The sequence below is a fragment of the Eurosta solidaginis genome, chromosome 3 (assembly GCF_040869045.1).
Source record: "Eurosta solidaginis isolate ZX-2024a chromosome 3, ASM4086904v1, whole genome shotgun sequence".
Lineage (NCBI taxonomy): Eukaryota > Metazoa > Arthropoda > Insecta > Diptera > Tephritidae > Eurosta > Eurosta solidaginis.
This window is the reverse complement of record NC_090321.1, coordinates 133,146,823-133,166,746: the sequence shown is the minus strand read 5'-3', so window position 1 is coordinate 133,166,746 and position 19,924 is coordinate 133,146,823. Positions and strand designations below refer to the sequence as shown.

The 19,924-nt window shown below is 35.6% G+C and overlaps 1 protein-coding gene across 1 annotated transcript in view; it reads right to left on the bottom strand.

Moving 5' to 3' along the window:
- Shark (SH2 ankyrin repeat kinase) overlaps positions 1-19,924 on the bottom strand; it is a 418,475-nt gene that overhangs the window by 284,571 nt on the left and 113,980 nt on the right. The window lies entirely within an intron of this gene.

The following is a 19,924-nucleotide window of genomic DNA, read 5'->3' as shown; positions in this document are numbered from 1 at the left end:
TGGTCGCCAAGCCTAAAAATTACCCACTGGAAGAAGCTACAGACCTGCCAAAATACTGCTCTCAGAACCGCCACAGGCTGTCTTCTTATGTCCCCAGAACACCATCTACATAATGAGGCGAGAATACTCCCCATCAGGGAGAGAAATGAGATGCTAACCAAACAGTTCCTGTTGAATACCCAGAAACCTGGGCATCCCAACAGACATCTGATTGATGAGCCAACACCGCCTGCGGACTTAAGGAGTCATCTCCGTAAGCATTTTTAGGAAATACGACACCTGAGAACTCAGCCGTACGAAGCAAAAAAACACAAGCAGGTCCTTGGTGAACTCCACAAACAGGCGTCGGACCTTTATGCGAGGAATTGCCCGGTCAATCCAGTACTCAAAGAACAGTACCCAAAACTTGCGAAAGAGAAACGCATACTCCCCAGGGAAACGCGAGTCACTCTGGCTCAACTTCGTTCTGGATAATGTAACTGGTTAAACTCTTACCTATCCAGAATCAACCCCGACATACAAAATGTATGCCCCGCTTGCAATGTGTCTTCACATGGCACCAACCATCTCTTTAATTGTAATGTGGAACCAACGCCTCTAACACCCCTATCATTATGGGCCACCCCTGTTGAAACAGCAAGTTTCCTTGGACTCCCGTCAGAGGATATTGATGACAATTTGTGATCGGTCGCAACTATTAGGTGGGGCGAAGCACTGCTACAACAACAACAAGAACAACAACAACAACAACTGGTATTCGGCGGAGATTTTGTTGGAGCATCATCCTTTTGAAACTTGCCTTCCGATATTTTGCTACTTGCAAGGTTTATTTCACCTTGCAAGTACTTATGATGCAGAACAACAAACTTATCTACTTTCATCGGAAGATCATAAAACATGTGATTTTTTAACTTGGAAAACTCGGTCTAGATTGTTGAAGACGATCTTATTTTTGCTTCGACCCCAAGGGAAGGGTACATGATTCGAGTCCAATGTGGAAGCCAATATGCAAGCCAAGCTGCGCTGGCAGTTGAGAGGCAACGTAACCAATGTCTTGACTCATTGAAATAACCATGAGAGATAAAAAGGTTATTTCAATCTCAACAATATCATCCATTTGATATAAGTGAGCGAGAGATCTAAGGAACAATTGTCGAATTTTTGTTTTCCCTGTTTTCAAACATTTCCAACAAGCAATTATTGCAATTAAGTGACAGGCATCCAAGCTTAAACAACAAGTGAGCAAAGTTACAGTCTTATGCAATATTAGATGTTTAAAACAAATTGACAGGTACTCTCGCAAATCGTAACAACTTGCGAAAGATCGTGCAACAGCAATCAACAGCGCCTTGCTGAAATCTGTTATAAACAATTTTGGTTTCCTTCCTGCTGATTGCAAGATTTTGCTGAAAAAATATGACAAATGAAGCATTATGTATCGAAGACAACATCTGATACAAACTTGCGTTTCCCATTTGGCTAATGCATTTTACAATATACAAATAAATGTACTTGCTCATAGCGCAAGTTACTTTTATGTCTAAAACTTGTCTTTCAACTGGTAAAGCAATCTTGGAAACGAATCCTTCAGAAGCATCTGCCACAAGTACATAGTCTGGATCTTTTTCTGGTACGATTTGTGAAAAGTAACCTGTTCTGGACTACAGTACATACAGGAGAAGGGAGAGGCGCTAATGAAATGGATAGATCCTGCAAGAGAGGAGTGCTGTAATTTGATCAAATTGTCGATGGGACTCGTGCTGTTAAATCCAAACATAGTGTTGAACTCCATTTGTTTAGCTTTTCGCAAAACTTCAACATTAGGAAGAGTAGGTGGTATAGGATTGCCAAATTCCATGGCACTATTAGCTTGTTCATTTCTCCACTTACAAACTGCTTTTTTTCTATTGCAAGTTGTCTAGCTACACACGCATGATGCCCTCCACGTAATTGCCGTCTTTTTGAATGAGAAAATTGACTTTGGAAACCAATAATTTCAATATGCAACTGAACATTGTCTGTGTCTTTTTAGGCTTGTGATAAATGAATCTAATCAATTCAGCTTTGCACTCAGAGCCCATTGAACTTTACATAGTATTTGGCAGAAGAGCTTAAGTGTACATTTGATTTGTTAAACGCGAGAGCACACAGTAATTTAGTTTCTTCATAAATGGTCTTAGCTATCACGTCTGTCCATTTATATTTTCTCAAAGCCGTTTTGCCGATTTTTTCAATTGGTTTAATTGATACCCATTTTGCAGCAGATAAAACAATCCTAAATTTAGTTTGGTTGCATACAACCTATTGTAGAGGAGGTCCAAAAATGGCTCTGCCCAAAAGGAATCGCGAAAATTTGGCTCTTCTTAGAAGTTATGTAACTAACATTATGTAATTTTCAAGTAATTTTCGTCGCATAGAGCTTTAGTAAATTTGTTATAACTTGATAACGATCGTCTGTATCAAAAAAACTATAAAATACTTTTTATTCAAAAAGGTTTAAGGTTTCATAAAATTTTTTTTAATTTTTTGCGAAATTTAGCAATTGTTTGCAAAAAATTCAAAAATGCATTAAAAAAATGCAAATACGCATATTTTAAAAATTTTGAAATAATATATGTTATAGGTAGGATATCGAAGATTCAACTGTGAAAATTTCAAGAGCCACATTTTAATGTGTCCTGAGATATGAATTTTTTTTTATATGGGAAGGTCTGATGAAAAATAAAAATTTCCATAGGTAATTATGTACATTGTGAATAATAATTATATTATAACTCGAAAAATAGGGGTATATGAAAAAAATCATTCAGTACTTTTTTAGTGACAAAGGCTCGAAGATTTATAAAAAATTTTTATTTTGCAAAAAAACTAAATTTTCCAAATTTTTGCAAAAAATTCAAAAATGAATTTATTATAAAGTCTGAATAAAATCACAAACGTTCGTCAAAAAAAAGTAGCAAACTATTTTTTCGATACAATTAATATTTATCGAGTTATAATATATGTAATTAATATTCACAGAGTTATTATCTATTGAAATTTTTATTTTTCGTCAGACCTTCCCATACAAAAAAATTCATATCTCAGGACACATTAAAATGTGACTCTTGAAATTTTGACAGTTGAATCTTCGATGTCCTACCTATAACATATATTTTTTTTCAGAATTTTTAAAATATGCGTATTTGCATTTTTTTAATGCATTTTGCCATTTTTTGCAAATAATTGCTAATTTCTCATTCAACGAATTGTAAATCGACGTATCATGCGAAACATTTCCCGACTTCTCTTTAACCAAATTTGGTTCGAAAATTGAAAGAACGAAATCGTATAACCCGCTTCGATTTTGCTTGAGAGTTTCATAAACATGCTTAAAGGTCATTGGCGAATTAGCTCTCCTATTATTTTTGAAATTTGTTTGAAAACTGGAGAAGACGGTATAAGCACCGACCCATCTTCTTTGATGTTCTTCTGAGCTCAGAATTTTTTCGCAAAAGTTCGATATTGTACATTTTGGAAGTTTGGAATTTCAAGTTCAGTATAAAGAAGAATACAAACCAAAAAGAAAAACTTTTCATTATTAGATTATTTTATTCGCAAACGAGCTGAATAAAACACTCGCTAAAGTTTTTATTGCTTCCTGAGCTTCATTTTCTTGCTGGACTTCATCTTCTGCCTGAACCGACAGTTTTTCTACTCTGGGCTTTTTTACAATAAATTTAAAATGCACCCGTTTTGGCAACAAGCAAACAAAGCACCGATGTTATTAATACTTATCCATTACTAAACCGCAAAATTTATTTCACTCAAGATATTTGTAAAATATGTTTAAAAGTAGTATGTATTTATATTAATTTATCTTACGCCTTAAAATAGCGCGCGCGGGAATTCTGTACTAACGCATCCATATGTAAATGAGCAGTTCCACACTATTTCGATAGGCCAAAAATTACTTTTGCACCATTTTGGAATATATTGTAGAGGAGGTCCAAAAATGGCTCTGGCCAAAAGGAATCGCGAAAATTTGGCTCTTCTTAGAAGTTGTGTAACAAACATTATGTAATTTTCAAGTAATTTTCGTCGCATAGAGCTTTAGTAAATTTGTTATAACTCGATAACGATCGTCTGTATCAAAAAAACTATAAAATACTTTTTATTCAAAAAGGTTTAAGGCTTCATAAAAAATTTTTTTATTTTTTGCGAAATTTAGCAATTGTTTGCAAAAAATTCAAAAATGCATTAAAAAAATTCACATACGCATATTTTAAAAATTTTGAAATAATATATGTTATAGGTGGGATATCGAAGATTCAACTGTCAAAATTTCAAGAGCCACATTTTAATGTTTCCTGAGATATGAATTTTTTTTATATGGGAAGGTCTGATGAAAAATAAAAATGAACACTGTGAATAATAATTATATTATAACTCGAAAGGTAGGGGTTATATGAAAAAAAAATCATTCAGTACTTTTTTATTGACAAAGGCTCGAAGATTTATAAAAAATTTATATTTTGCAAAAAAACTAAATTTTCCAAATTTTTGCAAAAAATGCAAAAATGAATTTATTAAAAAGTCTGAATAAAATCCCAAACGTTCGTCAAAAAAAAGTATCAAACTATTTTTTCGATACAATTAATATTTATCGAGTTATAATATAATTAATATTCACAGTGTTATTATCTATTGAAATTTTTATTTTTCGTGAAACCTTCCCATACAAAAAAATTTATATCTCAGGACGCATTAAAATGTGACTCTTGAAATTTTGACAGTTGAATCTTCGATGTCCTACCTATAACATATATTTTTTTCAGAATTTTTAAAATATGCGTATTTGCATTTTTTTAATGCATTTTTCCATTTTTTGCAAATAATTGCTAAATTTCGCTATTTTGCAAGAATTACAATTTTTTTATGAAACCTTAAACCTTTTTGAATAAAAAAGTATTTTATAATTTTTTTGATACAGACGATCGTTACCGAGTTATAACAAATTTACTAAAGCTCTATGCCGCGAAAATTACTTGAAAATTGCATGTTTGTTGCATAACTTCTAAGAAAGGAAAAATTTTCGCGATTCCTTATGTTTGACAATATATTAGGGACATGTCTACAACATACCCAATTTATATCAAAATCTAAAAAAAAGTTGGATTTCTTATCGAAATAGCATGGAATAGCTCATATATGTACAGTACATTAGGGTGATTATTGTATAGAAAATAAACGACTTTTACTACAACATTTCTAGTTTTAAAGATCTTTCAATGAATTTATTTCACTAATATATTTGCCTTAATAAATTGAAATTAAATTAAATGCGAAAGCGTCATATGGAAATGAGAATAGTCACTTGTAAATGCGAAAGCGTCTGTTCAATTAGGGAATACTCACTTGTAAATAAGAGATCGTCAAATGAAAATGCGAAAGCGTCATTTGAATTTGAGAATAGTCACTTGGAGATGAGAAAGGGTCAGATGAAAATGAGAAAGCGTGATATGGAAATGAGAAAGCGTGCCGCTTTCGCATTTTTATTTGACGCTGTCTCATTTACAAGTGACTGTTCTGATATCGAACTGACGCTTTCGCATTTACAATTGCCTATTCTCCTTTCCATATGAGGTTTTCGCATTTACATCTGACACTTTCTCATTTACAACTAGAAAAAGTCGTTAATTTTTTTATATAAGAATCACTCTAATGTACATATATACATATGGATACAGATAGTATAGAAATCCCGTGCGCGTGCCATCTAAAGATTCGAGGAATTCGAATCTTGTATTAATCTATGTTGAATAGGAGAGCAAGGCGTATATCTTATTTACTGTATCGAAACAGTTGAAGCTTATCATATATATTATTTGTAATTGCTGTTTTTATGTACGGGTCCCTTTTTCGCTCTTATTTGGAATCCAAATCTATAAATAAAGTTTTGGGTGTAAAGATGGAGATTCGGGCTATTAGCGAGCTTTGGGCAATTTTGGTCGTAGTGCTTTTGTTTAGCTATATTTTATTAATATAATTTGTTAAAAATAAACGATTGTCAGCACACAAAGAAATCTATTTGCACTATGGCACTATTGTGAATATTTGCACTGTATTGCCGGCAGTTGCTACCGTACGCCAGATGGCAGCGCAAGCTGCAAGCTTTAATTGATTGATAGAACAGCTGATGTATGTTGATATTTGATGAGACTTTAATATTGGTTGCGCAAGATGCGCACGGGTCCGGCTCGTACATACTTATTTGATCAACAATTATACATATAACAAGTAAATCCCGCAACTGAGTTTACATATGGCTCATTCCATGGTAACGAGTTCTGACATTTTCGGTGTAGTAAACAAAAAAATACAGTTTAAAAAAACCAGGTGGACAAAACAACGAACGGCTTGATGTAAAATAAATCGCAATTTTTTTCGAATTATACATTTTCCTTTTTAGAAAAATTTTAGGTATTTAAATACTTAACAAAAGGTGGACAAACAGAAAACATGTCGCTTTTTTAAATATACCCCAAAGCTTTTTTTTAATGCCACAAGTTTAATGTCATATGTATCTTGTTTTAAAGTTCTTACTGTAGACGATGCTTGCATGTGACTACTAAGTAGAGATATACGCCGCCGATAAACGCCGCCGCCGCCGCCGATTTTGGTCGTTTTTCGCACGCCGCCGCCGAATGTCAAAAATATCGGCGCGGCGGCGGCGTCCGGCGCTTTACTATATTTTCTACTCGTTTAAGACTGTTTACTTACTTACTTACTTACTTAATTGGCGCTTAACCGTCTAAACGGTTATGGCCGTCCAACAAGGCGCGCCAGTCGCTCCTTCGCTCCGCCAACCGGCGCCAATTGGTCACACCAAGGGAGGTTAAATCGTTTTCCACCTGGTCCTTCCAACGGAGTGGGGGCCGCCCTCTACCTCTGCTTCCATAGGCGGGTTCCGATAGAAACACTTGCTTGGCCATTTATTGTTCATTGGTCGGATATGGTCGAAAGTGGTATCAGCGGATGCGCATCACTGGCAGTTATAAAAAACTAATTGCGAAATTTAATTCTTTCTAACTGTTCAAAAGTTATTTAAAAAAACAGGCGCTTTCGATGTCAGCTTAACGCGGACTTTGCATCACCCAATTCACCAAGTTATTAAAACAGAACACTAAAAGAAAATTTATATAATAAATTTATATGCTCACTTTGAATATTTTTTTTTTTTCTAAAAATTAATAATGAACAATGAATTCGAATAAAATTACCCGAAAAACGTGCCGATTTAAAAAAAAAAATTGTATATCCCGATTGGCTAAAAGAATAAGCGAAATCAGTTATGTAAGTTCTAGGGGCATAAACACTCCTTTGAAATTATTCTTGCCTCATATTTAAGTTGAGGATATATGTATATACGTATGAGAAGGGTTTGAAAAATCGCTTGGGCTTACATTCAAACATCTGTTGTTTATTTGCGAATCTATGAAATTTTAATTTAGATTTTCACACCATCCTTCAACACCCAAGTCTACCGGTTTGATATTTCCTAAAGTTGGCGCCCCTATCCAAAACTAGACCCTTGGAGTGAATCACATTGATTACAGCCTATCAACCATGTTTAAATATCACCTACACGTTACGGCTCCTTTTACAAATGTGAATACTTAATAAATAAAAAATAAATGTAAGGCGCGATAACCTCCGAAGAGATTTTAGGCCGAGCTTCTCTTCCAATTTGCGTCGTGCTCCTTTTAATTTTTCCACAAATTGGCGGGACCGGACATACTTGTTTTATGCCGACTCCGAACGGCATCTGCAAGGCAGATGAGTTTTCACTGAGAGCTTTTCATGGCAGTAATACACTCGCAGTGTTTGCTAAACACTGCCGAGGGGCGACCCCGCTTAGAAAAATTTTCTTCTGATTGAAAACCCTTATTCCTGAAATTTTGATGTTGCTTTGCCGGGGCGAGAACCCAGGATATTCGGTATGGTATGCGGAGCACGTTACCATCACACCACGGCGGCCGCCAATGTGAATACGTAGGCACATGTATTTACCAGGTGAGGATTTGTCCTTCGCAAGAACACTCAAAGTGGTGAAGAAAAAGCTTTCCCAAGACAGTCGAACTAATGGCCGTGTGTGCTACTACCCCAACGTCGATGACTGTCCACGGTCGAAGTAGTCTGAAAACTGAAGCTACGCGGTCATCCATAATGAGCTTTTATATCATAAGACCGGAAAACAGCAGTTTAATTCTTTCAACTTAAAATCGGTCGACTTTCATTCTAAAATATCGATTTGATTTAACGAAGATTATTGAAATCAATGTTGTGAACACAAACGTCTGCAAACTTTGGTCTACATTTTAAAAATTTTATCCAGGTTCCTAGTAAAATTATAATTATGTAGATGCGCCGAGGATTATACGATTTTCACCCATGAGTTACGCAATGATATCCACTTAAACTGCTTATGATTTCGAGGGCGGCATCCTTGGCCGAATAGTCCCTCCCTAACGTTTCAAGGTGTTTCTCTGGTGTAGCTCTGCAGCATAGCGCAACAAAACCATCCGTTAGAAATTCTTTGGAGCTACACCTAGAGCTTCTAGGAAAGTGACGTCGACGAAGGTGCGGATGAGTTTGAAGTCGCAGTCCTATAGCTGGTAGCGACTGGTGGTAGGGATTGCTACTGTTCGTACATCGGGAATTGTAGCTCTTAATCTTCGGGAAGTTGGAGGCAGCCTGTGCCACGAGAGTCATGAATATTAATTGACCATTAATAGCAACCGTAAGTCGCCTTAGTGCGTGACCGCCAAGGAGCCACAAATGATTTTAAAGAAATTGTGTTCGCGACGATTATTAGGAGTTATTCCTAGGTGAAACTACGCTTTGCACGAGATATACAGACAAAAGTGTGACTATTTTACGTATCTATTTCTTTTCAGCAGACGCAGCAGTACCAATTCCAAATACCGCGGTTAGGTTCGAAGCCTCTATGGAGTAAGCGAACGAGGGGCAATCCCTCCGCAAGGACCTACTCCTGAAAACTCTTGAACGATCTGCGAGATCTCGAGGCAAAAACCCCGGATCTTTCCGAAATGGCCAAAACATTGATTTCCTTAAATACATACAAACAAAACCTTTCCTAAATATTTTTTTTTTTATATAGGAAAATCAAGCTTTGTAAAGTAAGAACACCGGCGTACGCCGCCGCCGCCGGTATATAATAGAGCCTACGCCGCCGCCGCCGATAAAGTGATCGGCGTAAACCTCTACTACTAAGAACGCTTCTGCGTAAAAAGGGTGCTGCGCCCTAAAAATATTTAAATAACAAAAACCATCCTTTTTCTACTAGAAATTGGTTCAGAAAAAAACCTATTAGGGTTGCAGAACTATTTTCGCACCCCCTAGGGAACTCTAGAGCGTTTTTTTTCCTTCTAGAAAATCGGTTCAGAACTTGTTTCTGCGTAAAAGTGGTGCTGGACCCTAAAAACATATTTAAAAAAAAAACCATTAGGGTTGCAGAACTCTTTTCGCACCCCTAGGGAACTCTAGATCACTTCTTTTTCTACTAGAAAATCGGTTCAGAACTTTTTTTCTGCGTAAAAAGGGTGCTGGACCCCAAATTTTTTTTTTTTTTACCTATTAGGGTTGCAGAACTCTTTTGGCACCCCCTAGAACTCTTCAAAATAAACACAAAACTCCGAAAAAAATTGGTGTGCTGCACTTTGGGGTGCTAACTTCACGGGGGCTGGTTGAAGGGGCAATCTTGGACATAGCCTGATCTGCTGCGAATGACTATGTAGATGCCAAATCTATAGGTTCGAGAGAAAAGCTATTGGCCCTGCTAGCACACAAATAAAAAGGTAGGAATGAGCGCAGATTTCTTTACGGCACATTAAACGTTATCTTCTCCTCGTTTCCAGTGATTGCAGATTGATCAGTTTACAACGCGAGGAATAAGATGGCACAGGATTATCAAAATGTATGGAGCATTAGAGTGGTTTTATCTCATATCGCCGAAGTAGCCAAACTGCCAAAAACTCGAGATTTTCAAAACTTTTAGGCCCCAGTGGTACGGGTTAACATCTTCCAATTGGCTCAAACTTTGGCAATCTTAAAATCTAACAAAACGAAACATTTCAGGGGGTGCCTCCAAAAAAAATCCGACATCGATTTTTTACTGTATCACTGGCGACCCCAAACCCTGAGGTCCCAGTAGCACGGGTTACCATCTCCCACTTGTGCTAAAACTTTGGCAATCTTAAAATCTAACAAAATTAAACATTTTACGGGGCTGTCCCCAAAAAATCCGACATCGATTTTCTAAAACCACCCTAATGGGGCATAAAGCTTAACGGACTAATTTTCTTTGAGCTTTTTTTATTCTGGCCGAGTACATGCTGTTTATGGGGTTCAAAATATTGGAAGTATATATATACGGATCCTTAAAATCTGTTGCACATTTGCGAAAGAAAGCTAGATTTCTGTAGGCCATTGGAAGCACATATTCACATGGTGAATGTGAAATTGAAATCCAAGACAACGCCGAGATCAACATGTTCGTTAACTGACGACAACTAATAAATAAAAATAAATGAAAGGCGCGATAACCTCCGAAGAGATTTAAGGCCGAGCTTCTCTTCCAATTTGCGTCGTGATCCATTTAATTTTTCCTACAAATTTTCGAGACGGTACCTACTTGTTTTATGCCGACTCCGAACGGCATCTGCAAGGCAGATGATTTTTCACTGAGAGCTTTACATGGCAGAAATACACACGGAGTGCTTGCAAAACACTGCTGAGGGGCGACCCCGCTTAAAAAAATTTCGTATAATTGAAAAAACTTGTTTCTAAAATTTTGACGTTGCTTTGCCCGGGGCGTGAACCCAGGATCTTCGGTGTGTTAGGCGGAGCACGCTACCATCACACCACTAAAGCCAGCTGGCTGAGTTAACTACCATAGGATGAGGAAAAGGAGGTAATGAGTTTCGAAAATGACATAGTAGAGCCTTTTTAAATACTTAGATCTTTTCCTTTCCTTGTTGGCGCGACACCAGTCAAACAAATAATTAAGGTCGGTTTGCAGCAGGGATACATCTGATGGTGCATTTATTCCCCGGAAGAGTTTTTGAAGCAGGAACCGATATGAATTACGAAAATCGCAAACAACAGGGGGCAAGAATACCTCCCTGAGATACTCCGGGTGTTGCAACAAATAAGCGGGACCTAGGAATTTCGATTTTGCACCAATGTATAAAACCGATTAAAGTAATGTTCCAGCCCAAGTTTAGGGTTTTTTAAAGTGTTTCGGTTCTGGTTTTGTACTTCAACATTTATTTCGGTTTCGGTTTCAGAATAAAGATATGAACAATAGTTTGTATACAAAAAAATATTTATTTAATAATGTATGTATGTACATTTAAAGAAAACAAGTCTTAATCGTTCATCAGGTTACATTAGGCCAAACTTGGCCTACGCCCAACTAGTTTGGTATTATAGCCTCGGGCTGAACTAGTTAACTTACTACGATATGAAATTCAAATATAATAGCCGTGCTGTTTTTTACAAGCGTATACGTTTACGTTTGCGTGTAAAAAAAACGCTTATCTTCGCTTAGATAATGCTTAGGAGACCCATCTAGTGGCAGTGGTTAAATGAATAGTGGATATAGTGTTAACTACTTTGTACTCTTTACTTTAATTTTTAAAATAATTTTTATTGAGTTTTCGTGTTAACTTAAAATTTTTGAATAACTTCAACAAAAGAAAATTCTAATTAGTATTAAAATATCTAAACTCAAAAATAAACAAAAATAAATTTTTAAAAATAAAATAAATATTTGGTTTATTACCAAATATATTGGCGATCTTACCATTACGAACTTTAAAGCCTAGCTAACGAAAGGACATACAAAACGTCAGAGTTTTATTTGATGCAACGACGTGAATTCTGAATCCATGGCAAAACACGAAAGCCTTCGCCACTAATAAGAAACTTTAAGTGAAAGTGAATGGTTCTGTTAGACAACCAGAATAGTTTGAAACGCTAACACAGGTGTCTAAGTGAACTACAGCCGAAACTATAAACATATGAGATGCATTTAGTTTAATAGTTTAATATAAACATTAGTTGTTAGTACCAACGTTAAACGCTTTCTAAAGTAAAAAAGTGAAGTGAAATAAGCAAACTACACAGAATGTTTGTAAAGAACAAATAAATATTTTGGAAACTGTTGGAATTTCTTGCAAATCCTAAGTGAATTCTCCTTGCGATACCTAAATATACCAACGACCGACTGACTTAAATAATAATATTAATAAAATAAATAGTGAATAACTTGTGCTTCTTTTAACGAAACTAGCTGTGCAATTTAATGTGCCAAAAAATCTTATAATAGCTATAACCACGTTTACAACATAATACGCTTTAAAACAACGGTTAGATTATCCACGCCACAACAACAAGAGCTACTATAACAATTTTGCGCGCAATACACAAAAACGGATTTTAAATGAAGACACCACCATGAAAATGAAGATATATATAGAGAAAACAACAAAACCATTGCAAAACAAAGCCATTGCATAAACAACAACAACGATGTATTTACGCAATTGATTCGCTTAAAATCTTTACAATCATCAATCAACTATTTATTAATTTTAATATTTTTTTATTAAATTTAATTTTATGTAAGTACAATTTTTATTTTAATATTAAATTAAAAAATTTGCAACTACAATATAAATTAAAATTTTACAATTTAAAACCTTTTAAATTTTCAAATTTATTTTAAGATTATTTTTATATTTTAATAATTTTATATAAATTATTTAAATTTATAAAATTTTTTTTTTTGTATATAAAAATAAATATTTTATTTAAATTGTTAACTCCCTGCCCATTGAAAACTTACAGGGGGAAGGGCAAGCCGCCCTGGTGGTCGGATTCTCTTGACGACCTAAGAGCGTCCAGTCGGCGGCTCTTCAACAAAGCCAGGAGGAGTAAATTACCCTCGGACTGGGAGCTCTATAAGGTGAGTCTGGGGATTTATAAATATGAAATAAGGATAGCCAAGCGAGATGCATGGCGAAGCTTCTGCGAAAACGTAGAAGGCTGCAATGAATCCGCGAGATTTAGAAAAATACTCTCTAGGAACCCCGCTCCTCTGGGGTATCTGAGAGATGATGGTGGGGACTGGTCGATGAGTAGCGAGGAGTCCCTAAGGCTTTTACTGGACAATCATTTTCCCGATGTCCCAGTTGCGCAGGGATCTTCGCCTGCATGGTCGGCGGTCGTTGGCCATGCAGAAGTGCCTGCCATTCCAATACGGGAAAGTCAGATAACCTGGGCTATAGGGTCGTTCAAGCCCTATAAGTCTCCGGGCCCGGATGGAATCATTCCTGCGCAGCTTCAAAGGTCTTTGGGGATTTCCTGCCGCTGGTTGGCCATCATATATACTAACTGCCTCAGGCTTAACTATATCCCGAAGTCTTGGCACACGGTTAGGGTTATTTTCATTCCGAAGGCCGGCAGAAGCTCTCATGTATCACCTAAGGATTTCAGGCCAATCAGTCTCTCGTCGTTTCTTCTTAAGACGTTTGAGCGGTTGATTGACCTGTACCTACGGGAAAGGATACCTCGGGGGTTACTGTCGGCTTCACAACATGCGTACTGCAAGGGCAGATCGACGGAAACGGCTCTCCATTCGATTGTAAAGCAAATAGAGGGGTCCCTAGAACACAAAGAGTATGCTCTGGGTGCCTTTCTAGACATCGAGGGAGCTTTTAACAATGTCTTACCGGGGTCAATCGAAAGAGCTCTGGTGGGTTTAGGAGTCGAGGCGGCTCTGGTTGAATTTATTAGCAAACTTCTATGCGGCAGAATTGTCGCAGCGGAGTGGGGAGGGGCCATAATTAAGAGGAAGGTGTGCAGGGGCACGCCACAGGGGGTGTCCTATCTCCTCTCCTCTGGGTTGTGGTAGTCAACGAGCTTCTTGTGGAGCTGGAAGCCAATGGTTGTCGGGTGGTTGCCTATGCAGATGACCTCGCTATCCTAGTCAGAGGCAAATTTCTGGGCGCCCTGCGCGATGTTCTTCAGGGCTACCTGGATACTGTGGCTAGGTGGGCTGATTCATGGGGCCAGGAAGGCCGCCATTGCCTTGTACTGCTGCAGAGGAGCTATCGGAAAGAGATGGGGACTCTCGCCAAGAATAGTACACTGGCTTTATGAGATGGTGGTCAAACCGATTCTGCTATATGGGGTGCTGGTCTGGTGGAAAGCACTGGACACGGCGAGCACCTCCAAAATGTTAGTGTCAGCGCAACGGACGGCGCTGATCGGTATCAGTGGCGCTCTCAGAACAACGCCTACCTTGGCACTGAACGTCATGCTGAACATATACCCAGTAGATATTGCGGGAAAGGCGGCCGCGGCAAGGTCGTTGGTCAGGCTTCGTGATATGGGATATAGACTTTCTGACCGCGGACACTCTAGCCTTCTTACCAGTTTCGACTTCATCCCGGACAGAACGGACTACTGTATGCCGATAACAGCTCCCTATACAACCTTCACCCCAGTTATTCCAGAGAGAGAGGATTGGGGAAGAGGAATTATCTGGGGCATGGGACCGGTTAACTTGTTCACGGATGGGTCAAAGCTGGATGGAAAGGTTGGTGGGGGGGTCTTTTGTCAAGAGCTAAATTTAAGCCGCAAGTTTAAGTTGGCTGATCACTGCAGTGTATTCCAAGCGGAAATTGCTGCGATTAAGGATGCGGTGGATGGAATGCTATCCAGTGCTACCACGGTTAGGGAATTTAACATCTACTCTGATAGCCAATCGGCTATCAAGGCCTTGAGCTCAACTACAGTGCGATCGAGGGTGGTCTGGGAGTGCCTGACCTCGCTTGCGATTGCATCGAATTATTTTACAATTAAGATTATCTGGGTCCCGGGCCATAGTGATATCCCGGGTAACTGTCAAGCGGATCTCTTAGCCCGCATCGGTACAACTGAACCGGATGAAGATGGCTGTAGGGACTTCGGGATCCCGCTGGCCACCTGCGGCTTGCTCCTTCATAGCTGGGCCTCGAATCAGCTCAGCAAACGTTGGGCGGATACCACGTCTTGCAGGGTAGCAAGATCTTTCTGGCCGAAAGTGGATGGCAGGAGGTCTGCTGAAATAATTGGGTTCACTAAGGCTCACCTATCAATGGTCATTGGGGTTTTGACAGGGCACTGTCCCATGGGTGTCCATGCGGTACGTCTCAATATACTGGAAACTCCATCCTGCTGCAGCTGTATGGAGGATGATGAGGTGGAATCACCAAATCACTTTATGCTTGATTGTCCAGCTTTTGCCAGAATTAGGCGAAAGTACTTCGGTCGCGACTCACTTGGATCTCCCGAGGATATATCCAAAGTTGAGATCGGTATCATTCGGAGCTTTATCGTTGCTACCCAACGATTCTCTAAGTAGCTGGATCTAGGTCACCGTTATTTTTGGTGTATGTGGTATCACAACGGACCTTCGTGTTGTCCAAGTGAGCTATCCTTATCAGGGCAGCTACCACCTAACCTATCCTATCCTATCCTAACTCCCTTTCCAAAAAAATTCTTAAATATTTTCTAATTTTCAAATTATTCATTTAATTTTTTGTTTTTTATATGGTTCTACGTTCACCAATACGAACCCGTAATTTTACAAATTCGGAAAATCAAAATAACCATACAAATAACATCACAATACAACTCAAAATTCTAACATTAATACAACACAAAACAACATCTCTAATATAACACAAGATACTTCAACACAATATAACTTTACAAATTTTCCTTCTACTAAATCTATTAAATTACCACAATTTTGGCAAGATTGTCCTGATGCTTGGTTTTTACTCATTGAAGGACAATTTGAAATTAATAATATCACGGATGATAATTTAAAATTTCAAAATGTTCTAGTTACCCTTCACCGAGATACTATTTCTAAAAATTTTGACGTTATTAATCCTCCTCCTCTTTTCAATAAATATGATACAATCAAAAAAATTTTATGTGAAAGATTTACTCTTAGCGAAGAAAAACGATTAGAACAATTATTTTCAAAAACTGAACTTGATGATCGTTCACCATCTGAATTATTCAGATTTATGAAATCACTTATAGGTACTGACTCCATTGTAAGTCAAGAATTACTTTTCAAATTATGGATTCGTAAATTGCCACAAGAAATACAAATCCATTTAAATTCTAGTAACAATCAAAATAAAGATGAGGTAATTATTTTAGCAGACAAACTTTTTGATTTAATCAACAAACCTCATTCTTCCAAATCTCCTATAGTTTCGAGTATAAATAATAATATTTTAGAACAATGCGATAAAAATTTAACTGAATTATCTACGGCTATTTATCAAAATTTAAATAAAATTTCTAATGATATTAATCAATTACAAATCCGTTCAAGATCTAAAGATAGAAATAGATCTAAATCTCGAAATTTTTCAAGATCAAGAAAATTTTCAAACAATCGTAATTTTAATTCACAAACAACTATTTGTTAGTATCACAAAAAATTTAAGAATGACGCTCTTAAATGTATACCCCATGCAACTTTAATCAAAATCATAATTCAAATTCCGAACAAAATTTAAACTGAAACAATCCATTATGACGGTGACGGATAATGGAACTATTATTAAACCTACTCGTCACCTATTCATATTTGATAAATTCAATAAACTTAATTTTCTTATCGATACTGGCGCAGTTGTATCAGTTATTCCTTTTTCTAAATTTAAAATTTATAAAAGAAAATCGGATCTTACCTTGACTGCAGCAAACGGTTCTTCAATTGAAACTTTCGGTACAAAACTACTTAAAATTGATTTAGGTTTAAGAAGAGATTTTGAGTTTCCATTCATTATTGCTAACATTGGTACACCAATTTTAGGAGCAAACTTTTTAGAAAAATTCGGAATTATTGTCAATATTAAAAATAAAGAAATAATGGATTCTACTACAAAAATTAAAGTTGCTGGATCTTCTGGATTTTCTGATATTTTCTCACTCAAAATTCCTATTGTCGAAAATAAGTTTTCAAAATTACTTAATGAATTTCCATCTATTACCTGTGAACCAGATTATACTAAAAAAGTTAAACACCATACGGTTCACAGGATAGAAACAAAAGATATTTTACCATTTTCGAAACCCAGACGTCTTGATCCAATCAAACTTAAAATTGCTAAAGCTGAATTTGAATTTTTAGTTAAAACGGGTATATGCAGACCCTCAAATTCTCCCATTGCATCTCCACTTCATCTCGTTCCTAAAAAAGAACCAAATGATTGGAGACCTTGCGGAGACTATCGAAGACTTAATTTTATTACTACACCAGATCGGTATCCTTTACCACATATTCACGATTTAACAATTGATTTAAAAAACAAACAATTTCTTTTCCAAAATTGATCTTGTGCGTGCTTACCACCAAATTCCAATGGCAGAAGAAGACATTCATAAAACTGCAATAACTACCCTTTTTGGAATGTTTGAATTCGTAAGAAAGCCTTTCGGTTTACGAAACAGTGCTCAAACTTTCCAACGCTTTATTAATGAAGTATTTTCTGATTTCGATTTTGTATTTACATACATTGATGACATTCTTATTGCCAGTGATAATGAAGATCAACATATAAATCATTTAAAATCAGTTTTCAAAAGACTTCAAGAATATAATTTAAATATCAAACCTTCAAAATGTACTCTCGGTGTAAATAAATTAAATTTTTTAAGTTACGAAATTTCAGGCGAAGGCATGAAACCATGTTTAGATCGAATTGAAATTATAACAAATTTTGAAAAACCAATTTCTATAAATAAGTTACAAAAGTTTTTAGGTATGATAAATTACTATCACATATATATTAAAATGTTAGCAACAGAACTTAGCCCTATGCATGAAATGTTAATACATGCAATTAAAAACAAACTCAAACAATTAAATTGAACAAATGAAACCACAACAGCTTTCCAAAATGTTAAAAAACTTTTTGCTAAACATACTTTACTTACACATTTCGACAAAAATGGTACTTTATCAGTAGCAGTAGATGCATCAAATGTTGCTATTGGAGCAGTTCTTCAACAAACTAGCAATAATATATTAGAACCTTTAGCTTATTTTTCAAGAAAATTAACTACAACAGAAACTAAATATTCAACATTTGATCGTGAACTTTTGGCAATTTATAATTCAATTAAACATTTTAAACATTTTCTTGAAGGTAGAACTTTTACTATTTATACTGATCATAAACCTTTAATTCATGTTCTAAATTCTAAATTAGATAGATCTCCTCGTCAATCATCTTGAATATATTGCTCAATTTACAAATGATATTCAATATATACGTGGAAAAGACAACATAGTTGCCGACACACTTTACCGTATTCCAAAAATAAATGCAATTTCAACTCAAGATATAAATTTAGAAACTTTATACAAAGAACAACAAACTGATACATTTTTACAAAAAACCATTTCTGATCAAAATTCTAAAAATAATTTAAAAGAAATTCATATTCCAGTTATTAATTTAAATATATGGTGTGATGTTCCTCTACAACCTTTTCGGCCTTATGTTCCACATTCTATGAGAAGAATTATATTTGACAAAATTCACTCATTATCTCATCCAAGTATAAGAACAACTAGAAAATTAATTCAAAATAAATATTATTGGCCTAACATACGTAAAGAAATTAACGCTTGGACTTAATCTTGCATCAATTGTCAAAAGTCCAAAATTTCAAGATATACTAAATCTCCTATTCAAAAAATTCAAATACCATCAGGTCGTTTTGAACATATTCATATGGATATTGTTGGACCTCTTCCAATTTCAAATGAAAATTGTTATATTTTAACAATTATTGATAGATTTTCAAGTTGGCCTGAAGCTTATCGACTTAAAGACATTTCAACAAATACTATAGTAAAAACTTTTAATATAATTGTGAAAACAAAATAAGTAAAAACTTTTATTCAAAATTATATACCACGATTTGGTATACCATTAAATATTACAGTAGATCAAGGTTCACAATTCACCTCAAAATTTTTTACGGAATTAACTAAACTTTTAGGTTCTCATAAAATTCATACATCTCCTTACCATCCCCAAGCAAATGGCATGATAGAGAGATTTCATCGAACTTTAAAAGCAGCAATTATAGCATCAAACGACTCGGTTCATTGGTCTGATATTTTACCATTCATTCTACTTGGTTTACGAACTTCTATTAAAGAAGATTTAAAATGTTCATCTGCTGAACTTGTTTATGGCCAAACACTTAGAATACCTGGTGAATTAGTTATTTCAAATAGTAATAAAGAACATGATTTTTCTAATGACGATCTTCAAAAAATAAGAGAATATTTTTCACTTGTTCGTTCTAAAGTTTTTCATTATAACAAAGAAAACTTTTTCGTTCCCAACAAATTAGAAAATTGAGTATGTTTTTGTTAAAGTTCTTCGTAAATCTAATTTAGAATCATCTTATGAAGGACTTTTTAAAGTTATCTCTAAGAAACATAAAACATTTACAATTCAATACAAAAATACTATTAAAAATATTTCAATTGATTTACTTAACCAGCAAACATACTTATTAACACTAATTTAAATACAAATACATTAAACAACAAAAAACAAAAAAAGGTTACATTTAATATTAATTAATAATTTGTTTGTTTTAAATTTTCTTGGAGGAGGAGTAAATATAGTGTTAACTACTCTCTACTCTTTACTTTAATTTTTAAAATAATTTTTATTGAGTTTTCGTGTTAACTTAAAATTTTTGAATAACTTCAAAAAAAGAAAATTCTAATTAGTATTAAAATATCTAAACTCAAAAA